A 24892-nucleotide genomic window follows, 5' to 3' on the forward strand; every position below is an offset into this window, starting at 1 on the left:
GCTGGATCTAATAAAGAAGGTAGTAGTTTGCAGGAGAAAAAGATTTGGTGTCTCCTGTTTATCAGCATTCAAAAGAAATGTAAAAAAAAAAATCTTTTTTTTTTTTTTAAAAATAAAAAGCATGATCTGGTAGACCCGTAGGAGTTCCAGGATATGACTACCCCTTTTTAAATTGTTTTTTTTTAATTGACCTTAAAATGTTTGCTGAGTACACTTTAATAATACCTTAACTTTAAAGATTGTAAGCATGACAAAATACAGTAAATGCTTTTGCTCCATATGCAGGAGCATTTTCAGTTAAGCCAGTTTAGGAAATCCAATAATAGCATACAGACCATGAGCTATAGCATGCTTAGCAGCCTCTCCTGTTCTGACAGAGTCCAGATGAATTTTGAAGAATTTTATTACAGGAGGAGATTTATTAAATATGCCAGCCACATATAGCTGACACAAAACAGCAGACCCAAATCATGTGCAAGCCCCCAAAATATTTTAGGGGCTGTTTATATACCCATGATCACACATGGGTGGGGGAGAGCATGACATCATGGCACCAGCTGACATTTGTTTAGGGGCCATACAGAAACATTAAGACTTTCAAGGTAACACAATCAAAGGTGTTTACAAATCTTTTAGGGTTCATCACCCCTCACTAGCCTAGAGGTGTTTTTCTCTCAAGATTCCAGGAAGGGGAAGAAACTACAATCATTGTAAGGTGGTACATAAATTCTGTCTCCCATTTAAAGAGAAGAAGTTTCTCGGTTAACCTTTATTTTAGATTTAAAACTAAATGACCCAATGTTCTTGCAAGCCAGAAACTTCTATATTATTTTCCTCCCCAGCTCACAGGAAGGACGGGACAGGAACGCCTGACCTTTCCTCCTAGAATATCAATTTTTCAGCTTTTTGGTACCTTACAACAGTTAGCCTATTAGGAGAAAATGCTTCACTTCCTGGGAGTAAAGGAAATTCCTTTCCTGGTGAGTCTGACTCAAATTCCTCTCTCTGGGCAGTAAGCTATGTAGATTGACTCCAGACTTCCACATTTTCAGGGGTTGAGTTTTTGTGCCTGACAGTGTGAGTTCTCTGTTGCCCTCCTGGTACTCTCAGGTTTCATTGACAGGTGGGATTGAGGTATGTGGGCTTCATAGTTTTATGGAGATAAGATTTATTAGAACAGGAGGTCAAGCGACCATGGAGGAAATTGGCTTTGACATTTCCATAGCACTTAAAGAACTGTTTGTCTAGCTCATCTCTTGTCATGAGAGTGAAGAATTTGTTTAACCAGTTACTTCTGTACTAATTACAGTCTTGGGAGGGAAGGGGGTCAGTAGATTCCTTCTAAAGTCTCCTTAGAGCTGAGGTATGACCTGTGTAATAACTATGGCTGTGGAGATGTAATTTAATGCTAATGGCTCACCCTCTTTGCAAACATAAGTCTTCTCCCTTGAGTGTGTACTCTACTATATGAGATCTGACTTCCACTTAAATCCTCACTTATACTCCCTGCATATATAGGGCTTCTCCCTGAGTTTGTCCTCTGGTGTCTGAGGAGAGTTGACTTCCGTGTAAAGCCTCACTCACACTTCCTGCAAACATTGGCCTTTTCCCCTGAGTGTGTCTTCTGGTGTATGAGGAGAGTTGACTTCTGTGTAAAGCTTCGCTCACACTGCCTGCAAAAATAGGACTTCTCCCCTGAGTGTGTCCTCTGGTGTATGAGAGCTTACTTCCGTGTAAAGCCTTGCTCACACTCCCTGCAAACACAGGGCTACTCCCCTGAGTGTGTCTGACGAGAGTTGACTTTTGTGTAAAGCGTCATTCACACTCCTGGAAAACATAGGGCTTCTCCATTGAGTGTGCCCTCTGGTGTCTGAGATTTGACCTATCATCAAAGCCTTGCCCACACTCTCCATACTTGATAGCTACAATTCTTGACATTCCGACTCCCATAGATAGTTTGCCTGTGTCCACTGAATTCACTTCCTGGCCTCTGCTGGGCACTTCCTGCATCATTCTCTCTTGCTCACTAGAGCTCCCCATGTGTCCTTTGGGAGCTTTTAAAAAGGCCCTTGAAGTCCTCCTTTGCCTGGTTTTTTTAAGCAAAGGTTTGGACTTTGTTTGACCTCTTGACCTTCAGCTTTGTCATCCCAGCTGTGTGTATCAGTACATTGCTGCTGCTGATTTGGATCCTCTGGGCAGGATTCTCTGATTGGAGATGTTTTCTTGTAGATGTTCCTGGGAGACTCTGAGAGGGGTTATTGCATCCTATGTTTTCACTGAGAAATTTCTGACTGGAAAAGACCACAGAGGAGGAACATGGTTGTATCTCTGGCTTTCATTCTGCTGAAGAGAAAATTTTGGTCAGGAAAGAGGTGGTTAAGGCTGCCTGGGCTGTATGTTTTGTGTGCTGTTATGACATCTCCCACGAGTCATTCTTATGGGGTTGACAGTATAATCTCTGTCTCCTACAAAGTGTTTCTTTATACTCTGTTTTCTCTTTTAATTTTTATGTACTATATAGTCTTTAGAAATCCAGAAAGCCCATATCAAGGGTCCTTTCCACACATTTCCAGATGAGGGACTGTCAAGTAGCATCAGGGTCTGTTTTACCCCTTGTACGGGTGGAACAATGCTGACCTTTCCTATATACATGTAGTTTTAACACAGCTATTTAGAAAGACCACTGGCCCCAACTAGTAATTGCTTCCCTCATAGTTTCCCACAGATGTTAAACTGAAAATATGTTCTTCCTCAAGTCTCACACCAAATATTCACCTTTGATTTCATTCAGTGTCAGCCCATTTCATATACAATGTGAAGTCCTGTTTCAAAATATTTCCCCAACCATATGTCTTAAAAAATGATTGATTTTAGAGAGAAAAAGAATGGAGGAGGAAGAGGAGAAAAAAGAAGAAAGAAGAAAGAAGAAGGAAGAAGAAGGAAGAAGAAGAAGAAGGAGGAGGAGGAGGAGGAGGAAGAAGAAGAAGAAGAAGAAGAAGAAGAAGAAGAAGAAGAAGAAGAAGAAGAAGTAAAAGGCATTTATTCATTGTTCTACTTTCGGAAGCTGATCAATGACTGCTGGCTGACAAGGTCACAGCAGAGAAGATCCACAACTGCTGGCTACCAAGGTCACAGCAGAAGATCCAAGAACTGCTGATTGACAAAGTCACAGCAGAGAAGACCAATGGCTGCTGGTTGACAAAGTCACCGCAGTGAAGATAAATGGCTGCTAGTTGACAAAGTCACAGCAGAGAAAAGGCACAACAATACTTCCCCCTTTGACCTTTTGAATTAATTTGGCCTTATATCCCCCCCTTTTCTGAGTGTGTGGTATCATTTATGGCACAGGGATAATAGTACCGTGCTTTCCCTGTAGATTCGTAGTAATTTCTTTGGAAATGAGACAGAGGGTGTGAGTTTCACAGAAAAGCCTGTAAGCCCCTTTGCCTGGGCTCATAGATATAAGAGGCTGGCTATGATATCCCTTGAAAAGGGTTAACTTTGTAGGAGAATTCATTCTTATTAATCATGTTAGAAAAAATAGATTGTGACTTATGAATAGGTAGGAAACAGTAACTATACACAGAAGCACCTTTCAGCCTTCACTTAATTCATTACTTTACCTCCCTAGCCTTTTCATGTGGTAGAGTAAAGAAACTTTCCTTTCTTCTTGCATACCTGACCTGCAGGTGGTGGAACACTCTGAGAAGAATAAAGTTAGAACTTAACTAGTGTATGAATATAGTAGATAAATAAAATTTGACTAGACAATAGGATCTTAGGTAAGGTAGAATTATTAATCAGTACTGACCTTTTAGAAGTTTGTACCAATATTGTTATTGCTATTCAAGTTATTGTATAACTGTACTTTGAATGACTTACCACCTGATTTATAGCTTATAGAAATGAATTAACTGTTGCCTAGAAATATGTAACCATAGTGAAACAAAAACAATTATTAATCAATGTATTCTGAATACCATGTGATTGTAACTTAGTGTGTGTGTATAAAAATAAAGCTAAGGCCCTGGCCGGTTGGCTCAGCAGTAGAGCGTCGGCCTAGCGTGCGGAGGACCCGGGTTCGATTCCCAGCCAGGGCACATAGGAGAAGCGCCCATTTGCTTCTTGACCCCTCCGCCGCGCCTTCCTCTCTGTCTCTCTCTTCCCCTCCCGCAGCCAAGGCTCCATTGGAGCAAAAGATGGCCCGGGCGCTGGGGATGTCTCTGTGGCCTCTGCCCCAGGTGCTAGAGTGGCTCTGATCGCAACCTGGCGACACCCAGGAGGGTCGCAACATGGCGACGCCCAGGATGGGCAGAGCATCGCCCCCTGGTGGGCAGAGCATCGCCCCCGGGTGGGCATGCCGGGTGGATCCCGGTCGGGCGCATGCGGGAGTCTGTCTGACTGTCTCTCTCTGTTTCCAGCTTCAGAAAAATGCAAAAAAAAAAATAAAATAAAATAAAGCTAGACCAGCCATTGGGAGAGATGCCTGGCAGTAAATGCTAAAGAGAAAAAGGAATCCGGCTCTCTCACTCGATTCATGCCAACACCGTCTCTTCCTGTGGGACCCCTGGATTCCCCCTGGGGCTGGACCCCGGCATTCTACCTAGACATGCAGTCATTGGTCATTTCTTGTATATGCCCTGACCGGGCTCAACCTTGGTATTACAGGATGATGCTCTAACACAGTTGTAGTCAACCTGGTCCCTACTACCCACTAGTGTGTGTTCCAGCTTTCATGGTGGGCAGTAGTGGAGCAACCAAAGTATAAATAAAAAGATAGATTAACTATAGTAAGTTTTTTTATAAAGATTTATTCTGCCAAACTTAGCAAAAATCGACATAAAGTACTTGGTAATTATTATTATATGCTTTAACTTGCTGTAACTCTGCTTTATAAATTTTATAAAGTAAAGTTACTTCCCTACTTTGTAAATCACCATTACTGTGGAACCAGTGGGTGGTTAGAAAATTTTACTACTAACAGAGATACAAAAGTGGGCAGTAGGTATAAAAAGGTTGACTACCTCTGCTCTAACAAATTGAGCTAACAAGCCAGGGTCCCCAACCATGCTTCTTACATGCCTGATTCCCATTCCTCTCCCATCTTCTCTCACTTGGAGATGAAGTAATCTCTGAGAGGATTCCCCACTGAAATTTATTTTCCAAAAATTAAGAACACAAATCTTAGGGAACAAGCCACCCTGTAGCTGAGAACAGCACCATTTCCCCCCTTCAATCAGGAAGGTCCCCAGCATCTCAGCTTGGATTACAGCACTGCATTTGCAGACTTCTGCTCTTTCCCTGTATGCTAGGTAGGAGTGGCCCTCAGGAAACAGGCCCTGGCTGGTTTGCTCAGTGCACAGTGTTGGCCCGGCATGTGGACATCCCTAGTTCAATCCCCTATCAGGGCACACATGGAAAGTGACTATCTGCTTCTCTTCCCCTCCCTCTCCCCCTTCTCTCTCTCTTCCCCTCCCACAGCCAGTGGCTCAATTGGTTTAAGCATCAGCCCAATAGCTCAGTTGGTTCAAGTGTTGACCTCAGGCGCTGAGGATAGCTCAGCTAGTCTGAGCGTGGACCTTAGACAGGGGTTGCTGGGTGGATCCTGGCCAGGGCACATGAAGAAATGTTGTCTGTCTCTCCTACTCTCACTTAAAAAAAATTAAAAGTAAACTTTTTTTTCTAAGAATCAAAGGCATATGAAATGAATTCTTAATTTCTGAAGCATCTGATTTGAAATCTTACTGACTTTAGAATGTACCATGAAAATTTCTAAGGTGAGTGCTCTCTTTTCTTTCCATTTTGAAGAACAGTTGTGCCCACCTCTAGCTGCTGTGAGCTCTCTCTTCCACTTGCTGCCACACTTGATGCCCAGCTTCTGGTCATACTCATCACCATACCAGACCAGCAGCTCAGTCTGGCCTGATGACCCTGAAGGTTTGGTAGAAAATCTGCCTATGATACTGAAAGGCCACCAGGTTCTGCTCTTTATCATCCTGGGCATAGTTCACATACCTGGGATTGAGGCAGGTGAAAGAAAAGAAACCCACAGGTGATGAGTTCCTACTACCTTCAGATCCTTGTCCATCTCTGTACCTGACACTTGGGCTCTGATGTCGCCCACTCTCACAGTGCTCACGGAGAACCTCCTGTTCAATGTTTGAGCCTGTCACAATGTCATACGACTTCCTATGTCCAGGTCCTGCTTACGGTGCTCATTCTGCCTAATACCATTTAATTCTAGACATAACCTCACACTGATTGGCCATAAAACCCAGTCACCTCTAGCTTCTCTAAACTAAATCAGGTTCTGTTTTATATCACAGAACTTGGTACTTGATGTTGGACTCTGTATCTAGATTAGTTCACATCATTCAATACTCGGCCCAAGTTCATCTTTTCTTGAGAGGCCTTTCTCCATTCTACTCACATTTTATGTAGGTAGCATTTGATGCCTCAACCAGGTTCCCATAAAAACCTGAATGCCCCCCCCACCCAAAGTGAGAAGTAGAGAGGCAGACAGACTCCTGCATGCACCCAACTGGGATCCACCCAGCATGCCCACCAGGGGGCAATGCTCAGCCCATCAGGGGTGTTGCTCCACTGCAACTGGAGGCATTCTAACAACTCAGGCAGAGGCCATGGAGCCATCCTTGGTGCTGGGGCCAACTTTGCTCCAGTGGAGCCTGGGTTGTGGGAGGGAAAGAGATAGAAATAAAGGAGAGGGGTAAGGGTGAAGAAGCAGATGGGCACTTCTGTGTGGCCTGGCTAGGAATCGAATCCCGGACCTCCATAGGCCGGGCTGCTGTTGTTCCACTGAGCCAACCAGCCAGGACTTGGAAGTTTCTTTGTCTTAGCAAAATCAGAAAGAACAATAATAACTTATTCACATTCTGTAGCCCCTGATAAAAGAGCCCCTCAGGAAAGTGGCCCATGATCATTTCTCTGCAGGCTTCAGAACTCAGTTCTAGTTAGAAATGATGCTGGGATAATTTGCTGCCCTCATTGGTTTAGGCTATCCTTGGTTTAGGTATCCTGGCACTCTGCACATCTCAAAAAATAGAAAAATTATAGTTAAATATTTATAAAATTAATTGTTTCACTCTGTCTGCAATTAGTCCTCCATAAGAAGATGGGTTATATGATCTGTTTAAGTAATGAATACCTTCCTCTAAACTGGAATATAGTAAGGGCTTGCTTAAATAATGTTAATTAGATTAATTAAAGTGTAATCCAGGCCCTCAAAGTTTTTTTCCAGTGGCTAAATTTTGCTTAGCCTAGAGATTTATATTTTGAGGACATATGCTATATTTTTATCTCTTTTTTTCTCTAAATACCTCTTGTTTTGAAAGAGCACCAAGTGGAGAAAAAAGAGGAACAGAGGATTGAGGCAGACCACTGTGGGAGGCATGATGAGAAGGAAAGGTGTATGGGCCTGAGAGGATGAGTGTTCTCTGTGACTGCCAGAAACTTATTGGCCTTACCTCATCCAGTTGGCCCAGGATTCATCCTTCCCACTCACATACATATCAGTTTCTCTCTTTGGTGATCTGCATTTCAGGAAGAAAAAATAAAGGTTTTTTCCAGGTGAGGAGGTAATAGAGGAATTATTTTACCCTACTGTCAACAAAGCTCTTTCAGCTTGCATGCATTGCCACTTGTGACCACATGATATTTTTCTTTTTTTTTTTTTATTAAAACTATTTATTTATTTTTAAATAATTTTTTAAATTTTATTTATTCATTTTAGAGAGGATAGAGAAAGAGAGAGAGAGGGAGAGAGAGAGGAGAGAGAGACAGAGAGAGAAGGTGGGGAGGAGCTGGAAGCATCAACTCCCATATGTGCCTTGACCAGGCAAGCCCAGGGTTTTGAACTGGCGACCTCAGCATTTCCAGGTCGACGCTTTATCCACTGCGCCACCACAGGTCAGGCCGACATGATATTTTTCTTACTCATCACATCTGAGTTGACCTGTCCACTCAGGGCTGGGAGGAGGCATTCCTTTGTGTCTGTACCATTTTGTTCCCACTTAACCTGCAATCCTCAACAGGAGCTCCATGGTCTGCAAAGTCCACTCAGTACCTAGAGCTAACTAACCATAGTCTCTATGTCCTAGTATGTAGAAGGGCAGGTCACACCAAGCCATGGGAGGGATGTGGGAAGCCACAAGATAGGGGAAGAGGTAAATACTTTTCACCTGCCAGGAGTATCCGTTGTTGCTTATCTCTTCATATTCTGTGATCCGGCCCTCATAAGGGCCAAAGTGCAGGCCCACTGGCAGAACAGATGCCTCGTTCCACACTCCAAGCCCAGCTTCAGGGATGTCCGATGATCTGATTCTCAACCCAGGGGGCAGAGTGAGGGCTGCATGGTTTGGATGCCCCTTATCCACTGCACTGTCTTTTACAAATGTAGGGGGCCCATGCACATCACAACTGTCAATGGAGAAGTTCTGACACTTCTCACAATCTAGGGGTGAGAGCAACAGGGATTAGGGAAGGTGTAGTGCATGTTCCAGGACATGTAGAGCTTCAGAGAGAGCCCAGGCACTCACATCATTAAGCCTCACTACTGTAGTGCAGGTCCCTAGGGGAATGGAATGCTCTAAGGGCCAAATGACCAGATGAAATTATTGTATGAAGAGATAACATGCTTTGTGAGGGTTACTTACAGAGGTAGTCATCATCCTGGGGCTTGCTGACCTCTTGGCACAGATGGCCTTTTCTTTCTTGTAGGCTATATATCTTTACTTCAGTCTACTTTCTCCTGAGTTCTAAGTTGGAGAACAGTGAGTTTGGTGGAGTCTGGAGTGTCAGTCCCTAGTTTGTCAGAAAACACACAATCTCCTCCCATCAAATTATCACCTGTCCTTCTATATACTCTGGTATTATCCTTTGTCAACTATTGGTGCAAAGAGCCTCTACAATAGTAAGCCTCTACACTGACTACAGATGGCCAATTCAATTTTTGTTTCTAGATCTTCCCATTATGAGGTGTAACTTCCCAACTTTATTAAGGGCATATTATATGTTAGGTATTGAGGAAAAGCCTGGTATACAACACCAACAGCATATGGTTGCTATTATCAGAGATGTATTTGTTGGACAACTAGTATGTGTCAGTTCTTTTACATTGAATTTAAGCCCTAGCCAGTGGCTAGGATAGGCTCTATCCTATCAATGGATAGAGCATCGGCCCAGTGTATGTCCCAGGTGTGATTCCAGTCAGGGTACATAGGAAAAGTGACCATCTTCTCTACCCCTCCCTCTTCCCCTTCTCTCCCTCTTCTTTTCCTGCAGCCAGTGGCTCAATTTGTTCGAGCATTGGCCCTGGGTTTTGAGGATGGCTCGGTTAACCAGAAAACATCATCCTGAGGTGCTAAAAAACAGCTTAGTACTTGAGAATTGGGATTGCCAAGTAGATCCTGATAAGGATGCATATGGGAATCAGCCTCACTATCTCCCTCATCTTACCTAAAAAATAAGTGAATACGGAGAGATGACGTCAGAGTAATGGCGGAGTAGGAAGCGATACCGATAAATCTCCCCCAAAACTCAACAAGATCTTCAACCAGAAACAGAAAAACCTATACTTGGAGCTTCCAGATTCTTCGCAATACACCCAAAGGTATGATTGAGTGAAAAATTGGCTAAATATATAACCAAACCCCGAAGGAAATAGGGAGTAAGAAATGCTCCGCCTTCCTCACTAACCTAAACAGGGCGGCTTTCTCTGGTAACTGTGAATATAGAAACTGAGGCGGGCAAAGGGGGTGAATAGATCCAGGCCCCTGCAGCAAAAACGGCCGAACCAGGCTGTGGCTCAGAGATCCAAGCCGAGGAAAATCTGATCCTGTGGCAACCCGGGCAATACAAGCTAACACTCGCGCCAAACCCAAACAAAGAAAGACAAGCGGAGCGGCCATTTTACCCGGTCTCCTGGTCGGTGCGCAGTTAGTGGAAGAGAGATTTCTTCCTAAGCCGCGGAAGTGGGTGCCCGTGTTGCCCCACGGAGAGGCAGGGTCAGAGGCCTTTCTGTGGGCTGAGGGCAGAGTCTCTGGGCAGCCCCAGTGCCCTGGGAAAGCCACGCATGGGAGGGAGTGAGAACTAATCCCAACGGTGGAGATTTTCCGTGCTGGAGGCTGTTTCACTCAGAGGGAACCACGGCCGGCCTCATATCCTGGTTTGCGCGCGCAGATAAGGAGTGAGCGATTCCTCCGAGTGCCTCGGCAGTGCGCGCCCGTGTTATCACAGAGAGGGGCAGAGTCAGGGGCCTTTGTGTGGGCCAAAGCGGAATCTCGGGCCGCCGCAGCGCCTTGCAAAAGCCGCACACGGGGACGGAGAGAGACTCAATTCCAACGCTGCAACTTTTCCCTGCGGTTGGGGGTTTCACTCAGAGCGTGAGACTGCTGGCCGGATATCCTGGTTGCAGACAGTGAGTGAGAGTTTCCTCCAAGCGCCCCGGAAGTGGGCGCCCGCTTGTGTTACCGGATAGAGTGGCAGAGCCAGAGGTCTTCGAGTGGGCGGAAAGCCCGCCTGATTATGCTAGCAGCTCTGACTGACTGAGCCTTACCCAGAGCCCTGTGCTGAGTGGAAATAGAGTGGGGAGTTGCCAGCAATTTGAGCCTCTTACTATCCAGGCAGAGGCAGCAGCAACCCCATACCTGGACTATCAGGCTACTAATTGAGGAAGGAAAGACTAGGAGAAAGGCTCCAGGAACACGGACTCTCTCACTGTCGGAGCCTATAAATGCTAATGAACCTCGACTCCCAACGAGAATAAAGCACAATACATGACATTGCCATAGAGACTTATCAACTGCAAACCTCTACCTGAGCGTGCCAAAGGGGCAGAACCTGGGGTACAGAGTCACTGACCAGGAAGAGGGAGAGAAAAGAAAAAGCAAGAAGATAACCTCTCAAAATCAAGAATAATCTGCAGACTTTATAACCTATCCCATTTTATTATATTTGTTCGTTTGTTTCTCTTATCTTCATTCTTGAGACTTTTTTTTCCTCCTCCAATTTGGCCGATTAACTCTCTGCCGGTCTTACTCTCTCCTCTCCTTGAACTACACTACCCATAGTGTTACATCTCCCATTATCATTTCTCTTCTCTTCCTTTCTCTCTATGAGGGTTGCACTCCAAAACCCTTAACTCTCTCTCTCTCTCTCCTTTCTTTTTTCTTCTTTTAGTGGTTCCCTCTTTTTTTCTCTCTCTCTCTTTCTTTTCTCCCTCTATATTAGTTTCTTCCTTTCTCCTTTACATCTCCTCTCATTCAAACCTCAATAACAAACAAATTATCTTATCTGGGACTCAAACCTATGTTTGTGGCATTTTGGGGGGTTTTTACTTCACCTTTTTAACTCACTAGCAGTGCTCCCATCCCTGGCTCTCCATATTATCTAGTTCTTGTTCCACTAAGTACAATAGTAAGTTTATTTGTCCCCCCATTTTTCCATTTTCCTCTTATTCCTCTCATCATAACTCTTAGAAAACCAACACCTAAAAGCAAATCATTTTATTCTTGACCCAAATTTTTTCCTTATTTGCTTTTTGTGGGTCCATACGCTCTTTTTTTTTTCTTTTTTCTTTTATTTTTTTTCCTTTTTTTTTTTTTTTTCTTTCTCTCTTTTTTGCCCCTTTATTACTTTTCCCCAATTCAGGCCCTCCATCACAGGCATTGTTTGTTAGAACTCACAGTCCACCACAAGATTTTCTCAAGAAAGAGGGGAGAGGAGAGGAGAGGAAAAAAAGAGGGGGGGAATAATTTCCTTTTTTAAAAATTTTTATTTTATTTTATTTTTCTTTATTTCATTATTAATTTTTTTTTTAAAAAAACAACTCTTTTCGATTTGTTATTTTTTTATTTTTTAACTTTTTATTCTTTATTAAATCTCATTAATACTATCAACAAAACCACCCTCAGATGCCATTAAGGAAGAGAAAATCGAATATCATGGATACAAAAGAAAGAGAGGTAACACAGCTAGATGAGGAAAAATCTATGGAGAAAAAATTTAATATATTGGAAACCTTGGAGCTAAATGACAAAGAATTCAAGATAGAAATCCTAAAAATCCTCCGAGATATACAAGAAAACACAGAAAGGCAATATAGGGAAATCAGAAAACAACTCCATGAACACAAAGAATATATGTCCAAGGAAATTGAAACTATAAAAACAAATCAAACAGAGATGAAAAACTCAATTCACGAGCTGAAAAACGAAGTAACAAGCTTAGCTAATAGAACAGGTCAGATAGAAGAGAGGATTAGTGAAATAGAAGACAAGCAACTTGAGGCACAACAGAGAGAAGAAGAAAGAGACTCAAAAATTAAAAAAAATGAGATAGCCCTACAAGAATTATCTGACTCCATCAAAAAGAATAACATAAGAATAATAGGTATATCAGAGGGAGAAGAGAAAGAAAATGGAATGGAGAACATACTTAAACAAATAATTGATGAGAACTTCCCAAGCCTGTGGAAAGAACTAAAGCCTCAAGTTCAAGAAGCAAACAGAACTCCAAGTTTTCTTAACCCCAACAAACCTACTCCAAGGCATATTGTGTCAATGAAATTGACACAAACCAACAGCAAAGAAAAAATTCTCAAGGTAGCCAGGGAAAAGAAGAATACAACATATAAAGGAAGGCCCATTAGATTATCATCAGATTTCTCAGCAGAAACTCTACAAGCTAGAAGAGAGTGGACCCCAATATTTAAAGTCCTGAAAGAGAGGAACTTTCAGCCACGAATACTATACCCATCAAAGCTATCCTTCAAATACGAAGGAGAAATAAAAACATTCACAGATACAGAAAAGATGAGGGAATTTATCATCAGAAAACCCCCACTCCAGGAATTACTAAAGGGGGTTCTCCAATCAGATACAAAGAACAAAAAAAAAACAGAGCCACAAGTAAAAGCTCCAAGAAGAACACAATAAAACCAAATTTAAACTGTGACAACAACAAAAAGAGAGAGGGGGAGAAGACGGAGATTAACAGTAGCAAAGGACGATGGAGTGCAAAAGTACTCACAAAATAGTTCACTACAATGAACAGGGTAGGGACCCTTTTCATTACTCAAAGGTAACCACCATTGAAAAAACCACCACAGAAGCACATGAGATAAAAAAGATAGCAACAGAGGAAAGATGTATGGAATACAACCAAATAAAAACAAAAGATAGAAAAACGAAAGAGAAGGATCAAACAAGACACAAAACTAACAGAAAGCAAGATATAAAATGGCAATAGGGAACTCACAAGTTTCAATAATTACACTAAATGTAAATGGATTAAACTCACCAATAAAAAGGCACAGAGTAGCAGAATGGATTAAAAAAGAAAATCCAACTGTATGCTGCCTACAGGAAACTCATCTAAGTAACAAGGATAAAAACAAACTCAAAGTGAAAGGCTGGAAAACAATACTCCAAGCAAATAACATCCAAAAAAAAGCAGGTGTAGCAATACTCATATCGGATAATGCTGACTACAAGACAGGAAAAGTACTTAGAGACAAAAATGGCCATTTCATAATGGCTAAGGGGACACTGAATCAAGAAGACATAACAATTCTTAATATATATGCACCAAACCAAGGAGCACCAAAATATATAAGACAGCTACTTATTGATCTTAAAACAAAAACTGACAAAAATACAATCATACTTGGAGACCTCAATACACCGCTGACGGCTCTAGATCGGTCATCCAAACAGAGAATCAACAAAGACATAGTGGCCTTAAACAAAACACTAGAGCACCTGGATATGATAGACATCTACAGGACATTTCATCCCAAAGTGACTGAGTATACATTTTTCTCCAGTGTACATGGATCATTCTCAAGAATTGACCATATGTTGGGCCACAAAAACAATATCAGCAAATTCAGAAAAATTGAAGTTGTACCAAGCATATTTTCTGATCATAAAGCCTTGAAACTAGAATTCAACTGCAAAAAAGAGGAAAAAAATCCCACAAAAATGTGGAAACTAAACAACATACTTTTAAAAAATGAATGGGTCAAAGAAGAAATAAGTGCAGAGATCAAAAGATATATACAGACTAATGAAAATGACAATACGACATATCAGAATCTATGGGATGCAGCAAAAGCAGTGATAAGAGGGAAGTTCATATCGCTTCAGGCATATATGAACAAACAAGAGAGAGCCCAAGTGAACCACTTAACTTCCCACCTTAAGGAACTAGAAAAAGAAGAACAAAGACAACCCAAAACCAGCCGAAGAAAGGAAATAATAAAAATCAGAGCAGAAATAAATGAATTAGAGAACAGAAAAACTATAGAAAAAATTAATAGAACAAGGAGCTGGTTCTTTGAAAAGATCAACAAAATTGACAAACCCTTGGCAAGACTTACCAAGGAAAAAAGAGAAAGAACTCATATAAACAAAATCCAAAATGAAAGAGGAGAAATCACCACGGACACCGTGGATATACAAAGAATTATTATAGAATACTATGAAAAACTTTATGCCACTAAATTCAACAACCTAGAAGAAATGGATAAATTCCTAGAACAATACAACCTTCCTAGACTGAGTCAAGAAGAAGCAGAAAGCCTAAACAGACCTATCAGTAGAGAAGAAATAGAAAAAACCATTAAAAACCTCCCCAAAAATAAAAGTCCAGGCCCTGACGGCTATACCAGCGAATTTTATCAAACATTCAAAGAAGACTTGGTTCCTATTCTACTCAAAGTCTTCCAAAAAATTGAAGAAGAAGCAATACTTCCAAACACATTTTATAAGGCCAACATAACCCTCATCCCAAAACCAGGCAAGGATGGCACAAAAAAAGAAAACTACAGACCAATATCTCTAATGAATACAGATGCTAAAATACTAAACAAAATACTAGCAAATCGAATACAACAACATATTAAAAAAATAATACATCATGATCAAGTGGGATTCATCCCAGAATCTCAAGGATGGTTCAACATACGTAAAACGGTTAAGGTAATACACCATATCAACAAAACAAAGAACAAAAACCACATGATCTTATCAATAGACGCAGAAAAGGCTTTCGATAAAATACAACACAATTTTATGTTTAAGACTCTCAACAAAATGGGTATAGAAGGAAAATATCTCAACATGATAAAGGCCATATATGATAAACCATCAGCTAACATCATATTAAATGGCACTAAACTGAAGGCTTTCCCCCTTAAATCAGGAACAAGACAGGGTTGTCCACTCTCTCCACTCTTATTTAATGTGGTACTAGAGGTTCCAGCCAGAGCAATCAGACAAGACAAAGAAATAAAAGGCATCCATATCGGAAAAGAAGAAGTAAAGGTATCACTTTTTGCAGATGATATGATCCTATACATCGAAAACCCCAAAGAATCCACAAAAAGACTACTAGAAACAATAAGCCAATACAGTAAGGTCGCAGGATACAAAATTAACATACAGAAGTCAATAGCCTTTCTATATGCCAACAATGAAACAACTGAGAAGGAACTCAAAAGAATAATCCCCTTCACGATTGCAACAAAAAAAATAAAATACTTAGGAATAAACATAACAAAGAATGTAAAGGACTTATATAATGAAAACTATAAACCATTGTTAAGGGAAATCGAAAAAGATATAATGAGATGGAAGAATATACCTTGTTCTTGGCTAGGAAGAATAAATATAATCAAGATGGCTATATTACCCAAAGCAATATACAAATTTAATGCAATTCTCATCAAAATTCCAATGACATTTTTTAAAGAAATAGAGCAAAAAATCATCAGATTTATATGGAACTATAAAAAACCCCGAATAGCCAAAGCAATCCTAAAGAAAAAGAATGAAGCTGGGGGCATAACAATACCTGACTTCAAACTCTATTATAGGGCCACGACAATCAAAACAGCATGGTATTGGCAGAAAAATAGACACTCAGACCAATGGAACAGAATAGAAAGTCCAGAAATAAAACCACATATATATAGTCAAATAATTTTTGATAAAGGGGCCAACAACACACAATGGAGAAAAGAAAGCCTCTTCAATAAATGGTGCTGGGAAAACTGGAAAGCCACATGCAAAAGAATGAAACTGGACTACAGTCTCTCCCCCTGTACAAAAATTAACTCAAAATGGATCAAAGATCTAAACATAAGACCTGAAACAATTAAGTACATAGAAGAAGACATAGGTACTCAACTCATGGACCTGGGTTTTAAAGAGCATTTTATGAATTTGACTCCAATGGCAAGAGAAGTGAAGGCAAAAATTAATGAATGGGACTACATCAGACTAAGAAGTTTTTGCTCAGCAAGGGAAACTGATAACAAAATAAACAGAAAGCCAACTAAATGGGAAATGATATTTTCAAACAACAGCTCAGATAAGGGCCTAATATCCAAAATATACAAAGAACTCATAAAACTCAACAACAAACAAACAAACAATCCAATAAAAAAATGGGAAGAGGATATAAATAGACACTTCTCACAGGAAGAAATACAGATGGCCAACAGATATATGAAAAGATGCTCATCTTCTTTAGCTATTAGAGAAATGCAAATCAAAACGGCAATGAGATACCACCTCACACCTGTTTGATTAGCTGTTATTAGCAAGTCAGGTAATAGCAAATGTTGGAGAGGCTGTGGAGAAAAAGGAACCCTCATACACTGTTGGTGGGAATGTAAAGTAGTACAACCATTATGGAAGAAAGTATGGTGGTTCCTCAAAAAACTGAAAATAGAACTACCTTATGACCCAGCAATCCCTCTACTGGGTATATATCCCCAAAACTCAGAAACATTGATACGGAAAGACACATGCAGCCCCATGTTTATTGCAGCATTGTTCACAGTGGCCAGGACATGGAAACAACCAAAAAGCCCATCAATAGATGACTGGATAAAGAAGATGTGGCACATATACACTATGGAATACTACTCAGCCATAAGAAATGATGACATCGGAACATTTACAGCAAAATGGTGGGATCTTGATAACATGATACGAAGCGAAATAAGTAAATCAGAAAAAAACAGGAACTGTATTATTCCATACGTAGGTGGGACATAATAGTGAAACTAAGAGACATTGATAAGAGTGTGGTGGTTACGGGGGGGAGGGGGGAATGGGAGAGGGATAGGGGGTGGGAGGGGCACAAAGAAAACAAGATAGAAGGTGACAGAGGACAATCTGACTTTGGGTGGTGGGTATGCAACATAATTGAACGACAAGATAACCTGGACTTGTTATCTTTGAATATATGTATCCTGATTTATTGATGTCACCCCATTAAAAAAATAAAATTATATAAAAAAAAAAAAAAAGAAAAAAAAATAAGTGAATACATGCCCAAATAAATAAATTGAATTGAATATTATCAAAGAATATATGCATGTATCTTCACCTTACACATTAGCATTCAAGAGCTCAGAGAATTGTAAGATTTGCTCAAAGCTCCAGTGCTAAATTCACTCTCAGTTTAGTAGAACTTAAATCCAGGTTTATGCAAAGTCCACCCCACATTCCTAGGCCATACTTATTAGCCTTTCTAGAGGATCAGAGGAACTGAAATCTACAAATGATTTTCTCTTAACCAATTTTCATCTAGAGCAGTGTTTCCCAACCTTTTTTGTGCCATGCCCCACCTTAACCTTTCTAAAATTTTTATGTCCCCCCCTATGTAACATACATAATTTTTAACATTAAAAATTGACTTGTTCACTTAATAAACATAAATGATAGGTTCTAGGAAGAAATCACTATGAAATTGTTAACAAACACAGTAAGTAAAATTTCAAAACATATAATAAAAAACAGAAATTTAAATTCCAAATAATTTTAATACAGATTTTTCTATATTAATTTATTATTTTAATTTAGTGTGATCCTTGCGCTTGATGCTTGCTGCACAGAGATTTTATATTAGGTTCCAATTTGGTTAGCTTTAGTCTCAAGTCTCCACATTGTGTTATATCCAGCCAATTTCTTTTTTTTACCAGTAAATCATTTACAGCACTAAATCCACATTCAGCTAAAAATGAAGATGGAAATGGTAGCAATAGTTTTCTTGCACATTTGGTTGAATTTGGGTATTTGATTTCTGTTTCCTCACAAAGCCATGCCATTGCTTCTTTGATATTAAATAAAGCTTTAACTGACTCATCATTTTGCAATTCTGCGAGTTCTTTTTGATACTGCATATTTGATATATCAGACAAATCCACTAACATTGGCTGCATCATCCATGTTGGGAAATCAATTTGTTTTAAATCAGAAAATCTTTCTTTTAAATCAGCCGATAGAATATTCAAATGATTGACAATAACAAGTAAAGCGATATCAGTTACTTCACATTTTTGGAGCCAATGAAACTTTAAAGTTTTTGTTGTTAATATGTTTCTGACATAACTCAATATTGGTAATGAAACCAAATATCTTTGCTTTTGCATCAACAAGAGTTTTATTTGTTCCTTGAAGTTGCTTATTTAATATATTTAGTTTTTCAAAGATATCGGCTGAATAACTCACAAATGCTTTACCATCTATTGTTAACAGATACTTCATTTCAGGTTTGTCGCTTAAAAAATCACTAAGAGTATATTAGGCCCTTATCTGAGCTGTTGTTTGAAAATATCATTTCCCATTTAGTTGGCTGTCTGTTTATTTTTATATCAGTTTCTCTTGCTGAGCAAAAACTTTTTAGAAGACTGGATAAAGAAGATGTGGCACATATACACTATGGAATACTACTCAGCCATAAGAAATGATGACATCAGATCATTTATAGCAAAATGGTGGGATCTTGATAACATTATAAGGAGTGAAATAAGTAAATCAGAAAAAAACAAGAACTACATGATTCCATACATTGGTGGAACATAAAAATGAGACTAAGAGACATGGACAAGAGTGTGGTGGTTACCAGGGGTGGGGGGAGGGAGGACATGGGAGGGAGGGAGGGAGAGAGTTAGGGGGAGGGGGAGGGGCACAGAGAACTAGATAGAGGGTGGCGGAGGACAATCTGACTTTGGGTGAGGGGTATGCAACATAATTTAATGACAAAATAACCTAGACATGTTTTCTTTGAATATATGTACCCTGATTTATTAATGTCATCCCATTACCATTAATAAAAATTTATTTAAAAAAATCATTAAGAGTATCAAACAGTTCCATAAATCTTTTCAAACAGTTTCCTTTAGATAGCCATCTTACTTCAGTATGAAGTAAAAGTCTCACATGGTCTTCATTTTGTTCTTCACAAAATAGCTTGAAAAGACGCTTACATTTGGCACTAGCTTTAATAGCATTAACACACTTTATTACTGTATGTAATACTTCATTCAGAACAGGCAAGATGTTTTTAGCTACCAAGTTTTCCCTATGAATAACACAATGCACAAGAATCATTTCTGGATTTGCATCTTTCATCAATTTTAAGCAGCCATTTTTCTTGCCCATCATATTGGGAGCACCATTTGCAGCACAAGATGTTATATTTTTCATTGGTATATCATTGACATCTAAGTAGTTTTTTTAGCTTATTATATATATATCTTTGGAGGTAGTGGTGCTTTCTAATCTTTTACAGAACAACATTTCTTCAGCAAAATGTCCTTTACCAATATATCTTACGTAAGTTATCAATACTGCCTCACTGTCTCTCAAAGTTGATTCATCCATTTGCAAGGAGAATTTTCTTGTTTTCAGCTTTTCAATAAGTTGTTTTTCAATATCCTCACTCATTTCGTCTATTCTTCTGCTAACAGTATTGTCACTGAGTGGCATAGCTTTTACATCTTTGTCATCTTTTTCAAGAACCGTTTTAAGAAATGCTGATATTGGCCCTGGCCGGTTGGCTCAGCGGTAGAGCGTCGGCCTAGCGTGCGGAGGACCCGGGTTTGATTCCCGGCCAGGGCACACAGGAGAAGTGCCCATTTGCTTCTCCACCCCTCTGCCGCGCTTTCCTCTCTGTCTCTCTCTTCCCCTCCCGCAGCCAAGGCTCCATTGGAGCAAAGAGGGCCTGGGCGCTGGGGATGGCTCTGTGGCCTCTGCCTCAGGCACTAGAGTGGCTCTGGTCGCAACATGGCGATGCCCAGGATGGGCAGAGCATCGCCCCCTGGTGGGCAGAGCATCGCCCCTGGTGGGGGTGCCGGGTGGATCCCGGTCGGGCGCATGCGGCAGTCTGTCTGACTGTCTCTCTCTGTTTCCAGCTTCAGAAAAATGAAAAAAAAAAAAAAAAAGAAATGCTGATATTGATGGTTTTATTAAATTCTCTCCTATATTGTGATTTTCTCCAGTTTTAGCGATGAATAAAGAAATTTGATAACTAGCCTCAAGAACACGATTATTAGTTGAAGTATGAGCAGTAAATAGAGACTTTAATGTTCTTTTTTCAAAATTTTTCTTTAAAGTTTTAAAGTAACTCAAATCTGAATTAATATGAGCACTATGTTTCGCCTTCAAATGAGCCTCAAGACGACCTCATTTCATTGATTCATTGGTCAAGCATTGCTGGCATAAAAGACAAAAAGGAATCCATCCGCTCATCGTGAACAGCGGGTATGAACCCAAATTTTAAATGTTCCTCAGGACATGAACAGACACTTCTCCCAGGAGGAAGTACAAATGGCCAACAGATATATGAAAAGATGCTCATCTTCTTTAGTTATTAGAGAAATGCAAATCAAAACTGCAATGAGATACCACCTCACACCTGTTAGATTAGCTATTATTAACAAGACAGGTAATAGCAAATGTTGGAGAGGCTGTGGAGAAAAAGGAACCCTCATACACTGTTGGTGGGAATGTAAAGTAGTACAACCATTATGGAAGAAAGTATGGTGGTTCCTCAAAAAACTGAAAATAGAACTACCTTATGACCCAGCAATCCCTCTACTGGGTATATACCCCCAAAACTCAGAAACATTGATACGTAAAGACACATGCAGCCCCATGTTCATTGCAGCATTGTTCACAGTGGCCAGGACATGGAAACAACCAAAAAGCCCATCAATAGACGACTGGATAAAGAAGATGTGGCACATATACACTATGGAATACTACTCAGCCATAAGGAATGATGACATCGGATCATTTACAGCAAAATGGTGGGATCTTGATAACATTATACGAAGTGAAATAAGTAAATCAGAAAAAAACAGGAACTGCATTATTCCATACGTAGGTGGGACATAAAAGTGAAACTAAGAGACATTGATAAGAGTGTGGTGGTTATGGGGGGAGGGGGGAAAGGGAGAGGGAAAGGGGGAGGGGGAGGGGCACAAAGAAAACTAGATAGAAGGTGACAGAGGACAATCTGACTTTGGGTGATGGGTATGCAACATAATTGAAAGACAAGATAACCTGGACTTGTTGATCTTTGAATATATGTAACCTGATTTATTGATGTCACCCCATTAAAAAAATAAAATTAAATGTTCCTCAGAATATTGACAAGTTTTTTTCTTGCTTACACCACTCATTTTACTATGGGCTATAGGAAATAAAAATAAGATCAATTAAAAACTAATATTAAAATATGTGTTAAAATATATTCAATGTGACATAGAGTAAATGTATACTAAAAATTCATATTTATTTAAATGTATATAACACATTTACTACACTACCACCGCAAATCAAAAGGTATCTATATTTTTTCCACTCGACAAAATTTTCTGGAAAGTTATGCTTCTAAAATTAAAATTGTCATGCATGCACTATTATAGCCCCAATAATATTTATAAAATATTAGTGCTTTCTAACCCCGATGCAAGAAGTACTTAATATGGAGTTTAATATTGATAAAAATAAAATCAAATACTCACCAATTATATCTATACAATATATATATGTATATTTATTAAATCAACAAGCTTTTACACAGTTTTGACTGACACTTATTTCAAATTAACACCAACTGAATGATGTGAAACACTACAGAAGTTGCGATGGGCCAATTAGGTGAGAATAACTGCATTGTTTAGTGAGTTTTTAAAACGTCTGGGGTTCCCTGCGGCAGATGGCACACTCCGCGGTGAACCCAGGACGAAGTTTACTTGACAACGCCAATCACCCAGTTGATATTTTGGTCTCGTCAAACAAAATTACACTTAATAATTATTTACCGCAATTATTTAAGAATTGCATTTTTTGTTAAATTTGGCACCGATATAGCATTGCATTTAAATGGCCCGGGGTGAAAGAGTTAAAGTCGTGTTGAGTCCATTTTCAAATTGCCCCCCTTAACTATCGAATTGCCCCCTGTGGGGCATGGGCCCCACGTTGGGAAACACCGATCTAGAGTGTTGTCCAGAGTGTTGTCTCACTTCTCCAGGATGGACTGTGAAGCTGAGGACCAGGTTTGAAACCTCGAGGCTGCTGGCTTCAGTGTGGGCTAATCTGGCCTGAGTGCAGGCTCACCAGCTTGAGCACAGGGTCGCTGGCTTGAATGTGGGATCATAGGCATGACCCTATGGTTGCTGGCTCAAGTCAAAAGTAGCTGGCTTGAGCAAGGGTCATTCACTGTGTTGTTGCCCCCAGTCAAGGCACATATGAGAATACAATCAATGAACAACTAAGGAGGTACAATGAAGAATTGTTGCTTCTCATCTCTCTCCCTTTCAGCCAGTCTGTCCCACCCCCCCTCACTAAAATAAAAAAGAAAATAAAATTGGCCATTCATGTCAAAAATATAATAAAGTTCACTTAACTGGACAGAAAATCCATTTTTTTTAACATAACACTTTCTCCTTTTTGTCTTTTTTAAAATTTTAAAAAAATTTGCTTGACCTGTGGTGGCACAGTGGATAAAGCAGCCACCTGGAACACTGAGGTCACCAGTTAATAACCCCAGGCTTGCCTGGTCAAGACACATACAAGAAGCAACTACTACAAGTTGATGCTTCCTGTTCTTCTCTGCCACCCCTTCTCTCTTTCTCTCTCTCTCACTCCTCTTTCTAAAAATCAATAAATTAATTTTTTATTGATTTTACAGAGGGATGAGGGAAGAGAGAGAGAGAGAGAAATATTGACTTGTTGTTCCACTGATTTATGCATTTAGTGGTTGATTATTCTTTCTTTTCTCTTTTCTTTTAGCTAGAGAGACAGACAGACAGGAAGGGAGAGGGATGAAAAGCATCAACTTATAGCTGCAGTACCTTAGTTGTTCACTGATTGCTTTCTCATATGTGCCTTGACCAGGGGACTCTAGTTGAGCCAGTGACCCCTTGCTCAAACCAGCAATCTTGGGCTCAAGCCTGCAACCTTGATCTTCAAGCCAGTGACCATGGGGTAACATCTACGATTCCAAATTCAAGCCAGTACCCATCCTCAAGCCCGCAACCTTGGGGTTTGGAACCTGGGTCCTCATCATCCCAGGTTGATATTCTATCCTCTCTGCTACCACCTGGTCAGGCTTCAATGGTTGATTCTTTTTTTTTTTTTTTTTTTTTTTTTACAGAAACAGAGTCAGAGAGAGGGATAGACAGGGACAGACAGGAACAGAGAGACGAGAAGCATCGATCATTAGTTTTTTGTTGCGCGTTGCAACACCTTAGTTGTTCATTGATTTTTTTCTTATATGTGCCTTGACCACCGGCCTTCAGCAGACCAAGTAACCCCTTGCTTGAGCCAATGACCTTGGGTCCAAGCTGGTGAGCTTTTGCTCAAACAAGATAAGCCCATGCTCAAGCTGGCGACCTCGGGGTCTCGAACCAGGGTTCTCTGCATCCCAGTCTGATGCTCTATCTACTGTGCCACTGCCTGGTCAGGCCAATGGTTGATTCTTATATGGGCCCTGACTGAATATCAAACCCACAACTTTGATGTATCGGGATGACTCTTTAACGAATTAAGCAACTTGGCCAGGGCTCCTTTCTATCTTCTTGTTTCAGAGTAGCCTTGTCCAGTCTAATGGTACAGTGACAACTTGCCTCCTTTCCTTATCCTTTCACGTTTACACATTTAACCGTCCTTGCCTTTCCTTAATCATCAGATTCTGGTCAGCACCGAACAGTCTTGGGAACAGAGCCTCAGGTCTGTGGACCACAGAAACCATTTGGGTCAAGTTAGAGATCACATCTGGACTTCAGCTGTGTTTCAATGCTAGACTCATGAAAGTGGAAGGACCTTATTGACCACACTCTCGTGAAACCAGACACACTGAAGAGATGGCTGACACAGGGCCTGATACAATGGTCCCTACCCTGGCCCACAACCCCAGCTGCCTTAATCACCATGATTATTCCTTTCCCATCTGCAATGTGGCCAGCGTTGCCCAGACAGCCTTGTCCTGGAGCACTGCTCACTGGCCAGACCTTCCTCCCCTCTTGTGATGACAAGTGTTCTGAATGAGTTATTTCTTACGTGCTTTTATATTTTCATACTGTTCCTGCTCATTAACACATCTATTGTATAAATATGTGTAATTATTTACACATGGAAGCAGTGTAGCAAATTGCCCCATACTGCACAATGCACTGTTTGCATTCCGCCCGTTTGCTAAATGCAAGCTCTGTCCCTCGTTAGCTGCTGAGACTGAGGGGAGGGGCTGACACCAGGTCGGTTTCAAAAGGGAAGCTTGCCTGCGCCCCTCACCTCACTGCCTCAGAGTCCATTCTTCATGAGAGTCCTCAGTGTCCTCCGCCGGGGGTCTGGTGGCCTGCCAGCAAGCGGGCTGAGGGGCTCTAAGGCCTGGGGAGAAACAAAACTGTGATCCGGAAAGCAAAACACTTGAAGGAGCAGCTTCGACACTGGGTCAGCTCCTGTAATGTCCCACAGTCCCCGCCCGGTTCCCGCACCTCCTTACCTGTGCGCAGCAGCGTGTGCTGGTTCCTCTTCATTTTCCAGCAACGCGCATTCTCCCAGTCGCCCAT

At 40.7% G+C, this 24892-nt stretch overlaps 1 pseudogene; it reads right to left on the reverse strand.

Annotated features, from left to right (window-relative positions):
* Positions 1–2160: 2160 nt before the first annotated feature.
* LOC136319451 (histone-lysine N-methyltransferase PRDM7-like) lies at positions 2161–24892 on the reverse strand (annotated as a pseudogene).

Source organism: Saccopteryx bilineata, chromosome 1, assembly GCF_036850765.1.
Source record: "Saccopteryx bilineata isolate mSacBil1 chromosome 1, mSacBil1_pri_phased_curated, whole genome shotgun sequence".
Lineage (NCBI taxonomy): Eukaryota > Metazoa > Chordata > Mammalia > Chiroptera > Emballonuridae > Saccopteryx > Saccopteryx bilineata.